This window comes from Mastigoproctus giganteus, chromosome 10 (genome assembly GCF_048544385.1).
Source record: "Mastigoproctus giganteus isolate SK-2022 chromosome 10, ASM4854438v1, whole genome shotgun sequence".
Classification (NCBI taxonomy): domain Eukaryota; kingdom Metazoa; phylum Arthropoda; class Arachnida; order Uropygi; family Thelyphonidae; genus Mastigoproctus; species Mastigoproctus giganteus.
Genome location: NC_143584.1, coordinates 182699568 through 182714261, shown reverse-complemented (window position 1 = coordinate 182714261; position 14694 = coordinate 182699568).

Sequence of the window (14694 nt, the reverse complement as noted above, 5' to 3'; positions counted from 1 at the left end):
CCAAATCCCATCAACAACGGAGAATTTTTTTATGGGCATTTTTCGCAACGTGGCTTAGTTCTTTCTCAGGCGAGTGTAGCACTGTTTTTCGCCCAGCAAACTTGTTTTTCGCCCAGCAAACAGTAAATCGATCTGAGAACACATGGAATGTACAGACATACGATGTAATATGACTTAAGTTGTTGATGTGCCTAAAATCCTACAACAATGAAATTCAGAAAAAAATATTTCAAACATAAGGTGCCACTGTGTAATATGAGATTTTGCACCAATGAAATTTAGGGAGGTAAACACAAATGAGTTCCTCTTATGCGAATATATTATATATTTGAACCATATGTTTTATTGAGCTTTCTGACTAATGTTTAATAAAGTTAATTAAATTATATACGAATCCTAATTTGGAAATTATCTATTTATTGATATGTTTATTGCACATCTATTCATCCTATATATAATATACACAACCTTTATTCATGTTACATAAATACATATAGTAATATGAATATATTAATAATACACTGTGTTGCCACTTTATTAGGTACACCCCGGCTGTGCAAACAAATGGTTTGTCCTACAACGTTGCAAGTCACATGACCACAGTTGTGGATATAAATGCAGCAGAACAACCTTTCTGGTATCAGTTAAGCGTACAAACCGTAGGAAGAATGGGGAAAATTAGTGATCTAACGGACTTCGAATGTGGCATGGTAGTAGGTGCAAGACGATCTAGACAAAGCATCTCTGAAATGGCAGTTCTGAACTTTTCACGCACCACAGTTTCAAGGGTGTATCAAAAATGGTGCAATGAATAGAAAACATCCTCTCAAAGGCACTCCTGTGGAAGAAAATCGCTTGTTGACGAGAGAGGTCAGAGGAGGATGGCTAGAATTGTGCAAGCAAACAGACGGGCCACAATGTTGCACATCACGTCAAAATACAACCTTGTTGAGCAGAACAAAATATCGCAATGGACCCCTAGTCGCACATGGGCTACAACAGCTGACGGCCACATCGCGTACCTTTATTATCAATGAAGAACAAGAGAGCATGCCTCCTGTGGGCACAGCAACACCAGTACTGGACTATTAAGGATTGGAAAACAGTTGCTTTGACGAGATGAAGTTCCTGGTGCATCATGTTGATAGAAGGTTCAGAATTTGACGACACCAACATGAATCCATGGACCGTCATGTCTGACAACTACTGTGCAAGGAGGTGGGGACAGTGTTATGGTGTGGGGAATATTTTCTTGGCATACATTGGGTCCATTGATACCCATAGGTTCATGTCTGAATGCCACATCGTTGCTGACCAAGTGCATCCATTCATGTTGACAGTTATCTTCAGTCAGATGGTCACTTCCAGCAGTATAATGCGCCAGTGCACAAAGCCCAAATCACTATGGAATGGCTCCAGGAACGTGACAATGACTTTTTTTTGCTGCAGTGGCCCGCTCAGTCCACGGATCTCAATTCTATCGAACATCTTTTGGATGTGCTGGAAAGGGCTGTTCGCTGCACTCCTACACCTCTGTCGAAGCTCAAGAAACTACGTGACACACTCATGTCTGCATGGTAATTCATTCCTGCACAACGTTTTCAGCATCTTGTTCAATTGATGCCTAGACGAATTCAGGCTGTTTTGAAGGCTAAAAGAGATTCAACATGCTACTAGGTAGGTGTACCTAATAAGGTGACAGCACAGTGTGTGTTGTGGCTTTCCCATGGCAAAGTAATTACTCGTTTATTCGCATTGAGACAAGAGTTGGTAGTTTACTTCACCGATCATCCTTTTCACCTTGGTGTACAATGGATAACAAACACATGGCTACAAAGATTAGCAGATATTTTTTCAAAAATAAACGAACTTAATCTGTCATTACAAGATTCAAATACAACCATTTATAATGTTGAAGACGGTTGAAAGTATGATAAAGAAATTAAAATTTTGGAATAACAAGTGAGACGAGTACAGAGTGCTTTTAGCACATTACAGTGGCAGACAAAAAAACTGCATCACTTGTGAATTTTGCAAATATTGTGTTTTGTGCTGCATTGTGGGTTGCAGAAATGTTCGAAATGCATTTGTTAGATGGGATATATATCTCTGTGAATGAAATCCAATAAAAAGACTATCTGGTATACCTAATTGCCATAAATATCTTCCCAAAGGGTAAAATGCATAATTACTGGAAATATGAGAAATCATGCAAATGGCAATCATCACAACCAAGCGGGGGCGGGTCGTCCCGAGGATGAAAGGGGTGCACTGCACTTGGGCGCCAAAGTTCAAGGGGCGCCTGAAAACCTGAAACTTACATACATATATGAAAAATATTTTAAAGGGGAATGCCAGATTTCAATTGCACCCAGGTACCACGTACCCTAGGAACGGCCTTGCAGCTAAACATATATTTTATTGCATTTATGTGTACAAACTGAAATGACAAGTTAACGTAATATTATGTACTTTAAATCATCAAAATAAGTCCGATATTTTGTTGTTCCTCCTCGAGCTGCAATTACAGCCTTGCAACGATCTGGTATAGAGTTAATCAACTTCTGGATATACGGTTGCCCAATTTCATGGTACCACACCCTTACAATGCTCTCCTGCAGCTGAATCTTACTTGTTGGCTTCTTCTGGGCAATTTTAGACAACATTGTGTACCAGCAATTTTCAATAGGGTTCAAATCTAGACTGTTGCCAAGCCATTTCAACACTGTAATGCCAGCATTTCTGAGGTATGACTGCACTTTAAGGGAGAAAAATCAGGGAAAACATTGGTGTATGTTTTAAGCTTTGTGAGACAAGAAGACAAACTCATCATTAAATCTAAATAGCATAAAACTTACCCATTTTGTTGTGTGGCAAGGTACTGACTCCTGTTGAAAAATGCAGTTTTGGACGTCTGTGTGGTGATCTCTAATAACGGGTTTCAGGCACTCCTCCAAGCTAGCAGTGAAAGTTTCTGCATTCAATGTTTCGTTAACAAATTTAATTCGCCCCACCCTTTGCTTGTTATGCATCCCCAGACCATCTGACTGACGGGGAACTTTACAGTCAGTGTTATGCAGTCAGGATGGTATACCTCAGATTTTCGTCTTCTGACATTCCGCTTCCTATCCCAGCCATGCAGGTTGAATTTCGATTCGTCAGAAAAGATGCCTGTGTCCCATTGCCCTTTTATCCACGAAACATGCGTTTTAGCCCAAGCAAGTCGCTTCTTCCTCATTTATTGGGTAAACAAAGGGTTCTTCTTGGGCCGATAGGCATGCAGACCACATTCCGAAAGCCGCCTTTGGACAGTTCATGCACTTATTTGAACACCAAAGGCCATCTTTGGTGTTCAAATAAGTGCATGAACACCATAGTCCAGGAGCACTAGCATGGCGATTACGAAGGCATAGCCGTTTCAAATATCGATCTTGGGAAGGCGTTGTCACTCTCTTACGGCCTGATCCAGGTCTTTTCTTCACATCACCGGTTTCACGCTTTAATTTCAGCACCTGGGATACTGTTGACTGGTGGCAGCCTGTTTTATCAGCGATAGCACGCATAGAAAGCCCTTCCTGGGACAGAGCAACAGTTACACTTTTTTTTCTTGGTGTCAACTGAACATATGGAGTCATGCTTACATCACGCAAAACAGGATACTAATGAGCAGTGTATACTCTTCCAACACCCTATTTGTAGAAACTGCTGATACGTGCTTTAATGCAGACTTTCATATGGGTTGTTTCACAATCCGATTTGTAGATGTATGTAACTTTCCACATTGTATTCTGGCATAAAATAAGTGAAAGCAGTGCATATTACGGTACCTTGCAATTACTGTCTGATGCAATAGGAGCGTTATCTGACGCAATACCTTTGCTTTGCGACAAACAAAATGACTGTAATCAAGCAATATCTTATACGTTTCACTGCAAACGTTACTTTTTTTAAGGTGATACAGTTTTTTTGTCTGCCACTGTATATGCTTTTTTTGACAGAAAATGAACTAACATTGGACCAAATTGTCAAGAAAGGTATCAATAATGCACGGCCACGACTTTTAGCGAATATTTTCCACAAATTTCTAATAAATTAAATTGGATTCGTAATTCATTCGATGATTACACTTCATTAGCTGATGACTTAACTATAGGGGAAAAAAGAAAATCTCGATATTTCGACAGATTTTGTACTGCAAACGTTATGCAAGAATAAAAATCTTATCAATTTTTGGCTTGGATTAAAAAATGAATATCCATCACTTAGCGGCAAAGCTTGTAAAATCCTCTTGCCATTTTCCACTAAATATATGTGCAACAGAGCGTTCTCAACCTATAGCTCATTAAAATCCGGTTCTTGATGCAGATTTTGTTTGTGTTCTTTTGAATCAAATATTGTTACACTTTGTTCAATTAAATAAGCCCAGAAGCATCATTAAGTTTATTATTTATTTGGTTTTTAATTATTTGTTATGCATTCTTATTTAATTTGTAACTTCTTTCATTATATATAGATCACAATTTATGTGATATTATAAATTTGCGAAATAAATGTTCTTTTACTGTAATATATTTCTTAAATATTTTTTCCATAATATATATATTTTTTTAATTCTTAAAAAAAAGGACCTATTGTTACGTATTCGTAATTATTATTTAATATAGTTAGGTAAGGACTATAGTAATTATTATTTTAATATAGTTAGGGAAGGATGCTACGTGGTTGTTTTCCATTAAGGTTATTATTAAATGAAAACCACTCTTGTATCATGTGAAAATTAATAATATAGTTTATTAGGCTGTTCTCCTACATTAAGATGACTTTTCGGATATCTGAGTATTCTAAATTATTCAAATTTGTAACTTTTCTATTTTTCTGTTCTCCCAACAGCTTGGTCTGATGATGTGTATCGGTAAGATACCCGAAACGTCATCTTAATGTATAGTAATGTAGGCGAACAGCCTAATAAACTATATTATTAATTTTAACGTGGCATAACAGTGGTTTTAATTTAATAACAACATTATAGTAATAATTATCCTTTTATTATTGGATATTAATGTTCTAAATTTTAGTAATGAAAAGGAAGTTTTTAGGAAAGAAACCGTAGTTATTTTGAGCTTTAAATCTAAAACTACTTTAGAGAATATTAATTTGCCTAAGTGTTCACGGTATAAATTTTGTGTTGAAGGGGCTCGCGATATAAAAAGTATGGGAACCGCTGCTATACTATATAGTTAATAATACTCGAGAATAACCTTTAATTCTTTTTAAGAATAATTTTAGCCTACTCACATCACCATTCAAGTATACGAGTTCCGTGGCTTCTTAGAGTTCCTAGATATGCTAAGAGATGGCGCTATTGCACCATTCATTTGAATTCGTGACTTAGCCCAGAATCCACCATACCGGAATGACTATTGACAGATTTAACTTAATAAGGCCTGCAGATTTTTTTTTTTTTTCGCCTACTTTCCAAATATGGAAAACGCGCTTATGAGATCACCGTGTGTGTCCCTAATAACTTTTGTTTACCGTCTAATTCAAACTAAATTTATAGTACAAGTGAGAGAAACAGTAGAAACAAAAATACTTCGATTATGGAATGGTATTATATTTCAATCCAGCTAGGTCTGATCCGAGGCAAAGGTACTGCATTGGAGTGCCTGTAACTAGGAGGTTTCTATGGCGATTTCTTATTAGGAGGGACATGGTGAGAAACGATTTAAAGTAGATTTTTTTTTCAAGATGGCAGCTCCTTTATCCGCCATCTTGCAAGAGAAATTGCCACTGCCCAAATTATAAATGCTAACTGTTTAGAGTCCGATCCACTTGTAAATGCCTCATGTTTGTAGTTCGATACAAACCCGATTTATGGTACTTTTTGAGGAGTCTTAGGCAATTTAGACCTAGGTATTTGTGACACCCTGAAACGAAATGTCCAACATCAAAGTATGCGCGCCACTTATTTAGAAGTTATGTATTTTCAGTCAGATTCAGACCGAATTAATAGTGTAATGTAAGGGCATCCTAGGGTATTTTATCACGCTATTCTTATTTTGATCTCTATCTCATGAAACAATATTATTTTCATATGAATTCTAAATAAGTCTCAACCAACCCATTTAGAACTCTTGCGTTTACAATGGGAGGAGATTATAGAGCATTCTAACAAAAGTATTTTTGTTTCGATCCAGTGCCATTAAAAAAAAAAAAAAAAACTCTCTCCCTTTCAGAAATCTTGTGTTTAGTCTGATCCGAAAAAATAAATTTCTAGTGCATTTCTATCATAGGATCCTCTCTTATAGGAGAGGATCCTATGATATCACTCTAATCCAGTGTCGCCCAACAGGTTTAGTGAAACTTGTTGGTTATTAAAATTTTAGAAAAACGCTATTGATATACTAATATGCTTCTTAAAAAATAATAATAATATTTTAGTTTATAAAAGATTTTAGAAAACTCTTTTAGAAACTGAAAGTTATGTTTATAAAAGAATAATTGAAGCGAACTTCTTGTTAAAAACATCATACTAGTCTACTCATAATGATAAAAATGCTAGTGGGAGTAAAGTATTACTACAGTACTGAATTTTATGTGGTATACCATTTCTAAAGTGTTGCACATTTGACGATAAATGTCAGACTTTTTTATGACCCTGTTTTGTGGCAACTAACGTTGGCTCATTAGAATCTGGCAAGGATTCAACGCATGCTATGAAGAGGAGTGCACTTGCGAAGATTACAATGAAGCAATGTCTACTGCTAAGTATTAAGTTTTGTGGTGCTCATGTGGTATTAATAATACGTGTAGTAAGTGGTATTTCGATACTTACCAAATTATTGTAAAATAATTTTCAGAGTTTGCTATTGTGCAGAATCAAAAAATAATGACCACGTTTAAAATGTTCTTCACGAAACTACCAGCAGACAGTACCAGCTCCATATCGGTTGATGCGTACCTGATTAAAGAAAAAAGGGACCCATGTGTTTATGCAAGTTATGATGAGTAATATCAAGTTCATGTTTATAGAAAGATCATGAAAAGTTTGAGTTCTTAACAACTACTTTTGAAATCCCTGCAAGAAGTATTTAGCGTAACCCTCCCCTAACACATAATAGAACGCGATAATTAGATGCTACTCCATATTCCTAAATTTCTCATATGCATAGAATTTCAAGGGAAAAAAAATTGTAGAACAATCTTACTGCTTGTATACTATTTCATGCGTTGGAAGATACTATTGTGAACAATCACCACATACTCCTTTTCTTTCAGAGTAGATTGTTCTCGAATTGCCAAACTATCCATTTGGACAATTTTTTTGATTGCGAGACATGTATTTGCGTTTGTAATTTGCAACTGTCTGAAATACCACATAACTTGGAAGCATTTTTCCACGGAAAGAAATGTAATCCTTGAACTGAATAAAAGATATATATTTTATTCAGCATACCTTGTACATCTTTCCAGGCTGCAATTTTTAAAAATGGTTTTATTTACTGGCCATTACACAGCGCACCCCTTGTATCAGTCCCTTTTTTGAGGTAATATTTCTCGTCCAACGATTCAGCTATTACTGGAACCTTTTTTTCTTTATCTCTCGCAGTGCTTCTTACTATTTTTGATGAATATCCAAAATGCCATAAAAACCCTCCATTTGAGTTTAAATTTTGCTATCAAAAAGAAAAATAAACCACAGAGATCTAGATCTGAAAGTACAGAGGGAACTAGGATGATGAAATATACTACTCATCATTGAAATTTCCCATCTAGAATGACGAATTTACTTGAAAATTTGCATACATAAGTGTACATAAACAATCAGCATCTCAAGCTCATCGGTGCAGTACAACGCCCAGTAACATGTCTGTTACCGCCTGACTTAGAAATCTGAAGGTGATATAAAAATATGTCAACGTCAGCATGCAAACAAAATGGTGAAAGTAAATGACCACCACTTAAGAGGGTGCAATGCCTTTAGGATGCGTGAAGAGATGTTATGTACAAATGACAGACTTTGAGAATAATTACCTCATCGGGTTGTCAAAAGCTTAATGGTCAACAAGGCAAATGAACAGTCGTGTGGGTCGTCTTTCATGAATGGTTGGACTTTGCTGACAAAATAAGTAGAGGAAGATACTCGCCAAGGCCCTGATGGCAGAAGACCATCAAAATGGGAGGGTTGACGGATCAGCCTACTTGCGACAGGAAAGAGGCCTGTCACATTCTTACAGATTTTCAACATCATAATATCATCCTCTCTGCGCCTGTGTTGGGGAGCAGACGGCTGTATTTTCTTCTTTCATTGCTTCCTCTGCCTCTAACGCCATTCCATCGTCGTTAATGTGTGCAGCGGTGCAGGGAGAGAGAGTTGGGACAAGAGTATTATCGTGTCATCTTTAGTGACGAATGATGCTTCTCTTTGGTATCTGGCGACAGTATGCGCGTCTAGAGACATACTAGAGGTAATTCAGCCTGCATTAGGGAACTGTTAAGTGTGTGTATGTCTCTTAAGCTCCAAAGAATTTAAAGCTATGACGCGTCAGTATATTATTTCAGTAATTGTGTATGTATTCGTTGGTTGGTTTGCTAAAGAAAATCTCCAGTTTCTGGAACAAACCAAGCAGCCTGAGACCGATTTACCTCGGCCAATGTGCAAAAAACCCACCAAAATCCTTCGTCATTGACGGGATTCGAGGCCTTTTCCACCCAGTGCAAGAGGATGGTCATTGTAACCACTGTGCTATCCACCAGGTCAGGGAGCGGCACACCAATATCTGGAATGATGTTGTGGGAAGCCATCAGTTACAACAGTCGTTCAACTCTGGTCGTTATTGATAGCACGTTGATGGCAAGATATTACGATGAATTCATTCTAGGACCAGTGCTTCTGCTTTTGGACGCTCCACCCCAAATGCTATTTCTCAGCAGGACAGTGCATGACCACATCTTTTGACCGTGGAAAACAATTGGGATATTATGGGACGCTCACAATTACGATATGATGGGACCATACGATGGGACGGCATTAAAATGTCAGGTTAATCTATTCATTTAGCAGTCTCAGCTCAACGCATATGTTTATTTTGACTAAAATAAGCATTTTAGTCAAAATAAATTCCGATTTCTTTTAGCATTCCAAAAAGAGTAAACAGTAAGAAACAATAATGTGGTCACGTGACCAGCTTCGCTGTTGTGTGCTGTTCTTAGTAGATATCAACAAAGTGAACATCGCTTTGAAAAAGAAACATAACTACGGATTCTACTTCCTCCCCAGTAAGATTTCCGAATTCTCCTTTATGTGATCTTTAGCAACCATACTATGCCAACTACATGGCCCCACCTTTCCATACCACTTGGTCGCAGTATGGTGTTTCACCACAGCTTTTCAGATAATCTTTCGCAGCACAGAAATACGGACTAACATCTGTCACAAGAAATTACTGCAGGCTAATCTTAGGTGCTGCTTATTGATCCACATTAGAAGTTCCTCTTTGATCGAAGCTACCTCACAACTTCGCCTGTCGTACTGTTAATCCTATATAGATATTCCTATTAAAGAGAATTACAGACCTTATTTTTCACACCTCTTAATATTTTCCCGAGAGCTAATTTAGATCGAAAATCATAAAAATTGCTTTCTATCAAGACCAAATCATTTTTCTGTCCATCAAGTCACTTTATTTTTTGCTACTTCTTCTTTGACTAATAGAACAAAAAAAAAAAAAAAAATCTCCGGTCAATCAAAGTATTCAATTAAAAGAGACTGCTCTATTTTTTGAAAGCCGAACAGTGGTAAACGCAACAAACCGACCAGCGCCAATAATAAAATCATTACAACAGTGGCAGCAACAATATTTACATAATAATGCGGGGCTAGAGGTGGTTGGTTGTTGTAAGGTTTTAGGTGCATCAGCAACTTAGGCCATGTTACGCTGTATACAACATGTCTGTAAATTACGTGTGTTCTGTGGTCGAATCGCTCTTTGCTAGACGGAAAACCTGAGTTTCCGGGAGAACAAACCGTGCAACTTTAATCTGGGACCGACTAACTCAGCCACGTTGTGAAAAATACCCATATAAATTCCTCGCGTCATTGACGGGATTCGAACTCAGGTCTTTTCTGCTCTGTGTGTGGGGGGAATGCCAAATGTGCTACCCACGTTGGCCGACTAGATTTATAGCAGAGAGAATAATAACAGGCAGCTCAAGGACATTCGATATTATGCCTTCTTTTTTCCATATTGTAGGCAAGAATGGGAAGTCAGGTGAGTAACCTTTAACTGTCTTTTGTTCTTCTACGCTCATTGGCCAAAAAAAATCAGAAATCATTATTCAATGTCTATTAGGGTCACCTTTCGTCCTAAATTACGGCCCGTGCACGTCTTGGCATGAATTCCACTAGGTATTTAAAGAAGTCTAGCTCCAGATTTGACCCTTTTTTCCATCGAAATATTTGTCAGCTGCTGTACTGTGGTGGGTAGAAACCTGTCTTTTCCATCATATCCCAAACATTCTTAATCGGATCTAATACGACCTTCTAAAGGTATGAGCGGACCAATTCAGTATCAACAGAACTTACCTCATGCCATGATACTGTCTCCAGCCGCTTGAATGGTGGACATGAGACAGTCTAGATAAATGATTTCATGTGGGTCACGCCAAATTTTGCTCTGCCATTGGTGCAAAAAAAAAAAAAAAAAGTGTAAATCGAGACTCGGTAAGACCACACGATCTTTCGATTTTTTACAGAAGTGGCTTTCTTATAGGTACACTACTATCAAATCTGATTCTTCAACCGCCGGCACATAGTTCGGTTGTAAATTGGCTTCCTTTGTTTAAATCGAATTTTTCAGTCATTTGCTGCACACTGGATTTTCTATTCTGACGCATAATTGGTTTTAAATTCTCGCGGTTTCATTTCTCGAGTACCGACTTCCGCCTCGTTTCTTCCTTTCAGAACTGATTCCTCCTCTCGTCTTCCATTCATTGTATGCTTTTCAGATACTCGGATTGACTAATAAACCTCAGGAAATCATACGGTATTTATCTGATACCAAGGAACTTATGATCATACCATGTGACAACTTACATTTGCTTACTGTACGTGTAACTATCTGTTTGCACTAATTGCAAAAGGTTTCTAATTTTTTGGCAAGTGATTATATAATGTAATCATTTAAGACGATGATCATTTGGTGGTGCTATCACAAAGGAGGAATTGATGATGGCTTGCATTGGTCCTTGGAAACTGAAGTGAAATAAGGATAACATTTGAACTGATGCAGACAATGTACTTTATCTAAAGACACATATCCAATACAGTGCTATCGGAAATGTGTCTTCAGAACCACACCTGTGTTCATTCACATACGTTACACTTTCATAACTATGCCATGTACAGGAAAAAATATCTGGGATCCATAGTTTAGTACATTGCCAGGGGTGTATTTATTGGCATGGATGGTTGGTTAAGCGATTCGCCATCATGAACTAAGCATACCATGCGTGACGAACACGTTCCGAAGCGTAAATAAAGTAGGGGGGGGGGGTTAAGAACTGATGGCAATCTTTTAATGGATCTTTCGACTAGTGGGAAGCGAAAAGGTGTTGAGAATATGAATAGCGATTTTAGCAAATAACTGAAAGGATACCTGACACAAATATTAAAATATAGCATTCAATATTCATCCTAAAGTAATCTGCAATGTACAGCACAGACTAGGTCCCGGATATTATTTCTTGGAAATGAATACCTATTAATGTGACAGACATTAAAGACGTCACGCACTTTTACAATAACATTTTTACGACGCTGAATAATAAACACTCCATCTACACTACATTTTGTTTATTTTTATTGCCAAGGTAACAAAAATCTCTTGCGCTTTAATCTTGTATTTTTCTAAATGAAACTACTTAGAAACGCCTATATTCTCAGTGTATGTTTGCGCATGTGCAATGTGTAAATATTGTGTTTATTTTTTAATGAGAATTTAAAAATTAACGTTAGTAGCAGTATTATTTTAAATTATTATTTTCAGACAATTCTTGATGATGATAATTATTTTGTATTTACTCTTTAAAAGCAAATAACGAAATTCTAAAAAAAATAAATTAAATGGCCTGCCACCTGTCGGAAGTACTGTTGCGATGAGTTCGAACGTTACTGTACTCTTTTCTAACGTCACGCTGCGCTGTTTTCTGAGGTAATAACTGTCAGTATTAGATAAATTAGACACTCGCTTTAGGCCTCCAGAACTACCGAGTTGTAAATATTTCTAAATGAACAGTTGGGCAAATATAATACGATGCGTTGTAATTGCTTCTATAAGATGTGAGCCCATGGACTTTGTACTGAATTCAGAAGTCAGTGTGTTTTCAGTGAAGCAATTCACAAGAATGTCTTAGCGTAGTAAAAATATACAGTAGATCTTATATTTAATTATATCTCGCATTTCAGTATTTTTATGCCAATGGGCCATTAAACACCAAACCAATCAGTATTTTTATACTCCACAAGTTCACTGATCGCAGAGGCTTAAGACACAATGATCAATTATTCACACTAATCCGGGATCAGTGGCGGCTCGTGACTCTAATGTTTGGGGATGCTGGTCTTAAAGTTACATTAAATTGCCTTGGTTATAAAACATACACAGTAATGATAATAAGCAAGTTAAAAATACTACAAAAATTAACTAGACATTTACCATTAAAAGACTTGAACTTTTAATTAAAATAAAAACAAAATTCATTCTTCGCTTTTTATTTGTTGAAAATAGATTAATAACTTTTTCATTCAAGTTTGGTGCTGATGACCAAGCTTTTCTCTATTGAAAGCATTGCTTGAGCATTTAGCCTTTCCTGGTTCATAGTGCTCCTTTGAAATGTTTTTATTCTTTTTAATGTCGAATGGCAGTGTTCGGGCTCTGAAGTAGTCATCAGAATGGTCAAAAGAACTTTTATGAGTTTTGTAAGTTCACCAAGAACTTCAGCTAGATTATTTTCTGAGATAAATTTCAGCAAGTCAGTTAATTTGCAATAATTGTGTAGATCATGTCTACTATAGAAAACTTGTAATTCCGTAAGGAGTTTTTCTCTTTCAATCATGGGATATGCCTCACTAGTCTCCCGTACCACTTCCATGGGCATTTTCGTACGAAAAATAACAAAGTTCTCATTGTTAAACAATTTAGCAGCAATTAATTGCTTTGTAAAAGAATATCTCTCACCTACGTCAACACTTATATAGTCGCATGCTTCCTTCGCTTCAACCATGAGTGTTTTTGAAGGATTTTCACAGTACATTAACCAGAATTCCTGATTTTTAGAATGGCATTCTTAAAGTTTCCTATATATTCATGTATTTTAACTGCCTCAATTTCTTCAGATTGCATTTGATTATAAATAACTTCCATGTGAAGCATTATCTAATGGAAAAGTTCTAACCAGACCTCGAATTTTTCATTACTCAAGATATGCAAAATTCCAGTTGCTTCTGAAATCGCCTTATCTGCGTTTGCTGTCACTTGTAGTTCCACCGTGCACTTTTTTAAGGATTCAAAATTTTCATAAACGCTGTTCACGGTGCATATATTGAAGTTCCATCTTGTAGGGGAATGTTGGGCAACAACGCTGTGGCGATCTCGAGAAAAATGTTGGTATCGACATGAGGTTCGAAAAGAATATTCTTGAATCTCGGGTACTACTTGCTGTATTTCTAGTCATCAGATTCAGTTGGTGTGCATAGCAGGGAATAAAATGTGCATTTTTGTAAACTTCTTTTATTTTAGCCTGAACTTTCCCTTTCTTGCCTTTCATCACACTTGTGCCATCAAGTGTCCGAGCAACTAGTTTTTGAGTATTTCCTTCGAGGATTATGCCTAACTGATCTAGAATGTACTTCGATATTCCGTCTGCCGTTTGGTTTTCCGGAGCGAAAAAACCCCCCAAAAACGCTCAAAAATGTCTCCATTCAGTTCATATCTCAGAACAATTACCATTTGTATATGTTCTGAAACAGCTGTTGTGTCATCAGCCATGATAGCTACGAATGAAGCTTCTTTAATTTCTCTTTTTATTTCATCCCGGCATATTTGCAGCAAACAGTCAAGAACATCATTCTGAATAGTTTTTGAAATGTCTTTAAATGCTGCATTACTTTCTAAACGGTTCTTTAAATTTGAATCTAATGTGCAGGCGAGATTTATTAATCCTCTGAATACTCCTGGATTTTTAGAATCGTCTTTTTCGTCATGTCCACGTAAAGGAATTTCAAACTGTTCACAAAACAGTTTGAAATATTATATTAGATAATACCTCACGAGTCTGTTAAGCCCCGCTAAGCTGTTCTTTAATATTTACGCTTCCTAAAAGCGATAGTGAAATCACATTATCAATATGTTTCTTCGAACTCTCATGTTTTAGAGTTTTTTCTTTCATTCTGTTTATGTTTGTAAAGCCACTTTTTGTCCATGTTAAGTCACCTCCAAACAGTAAACGTAGAAAACGAAACAATGCACTTTTAACTTCATAACCACAAAGCCAACTTTTCCTTTGGTCCCATTCAGTTTTAAAATTGCGAGTATATTTCTTATTATTACTTATTCCTCGCTGAGAAGTTTGAATCTTTGGTGTGGGGCGACCTTTTTTAATCGCATTTTTTTCTTGGAGAGATAATTGTGAAAA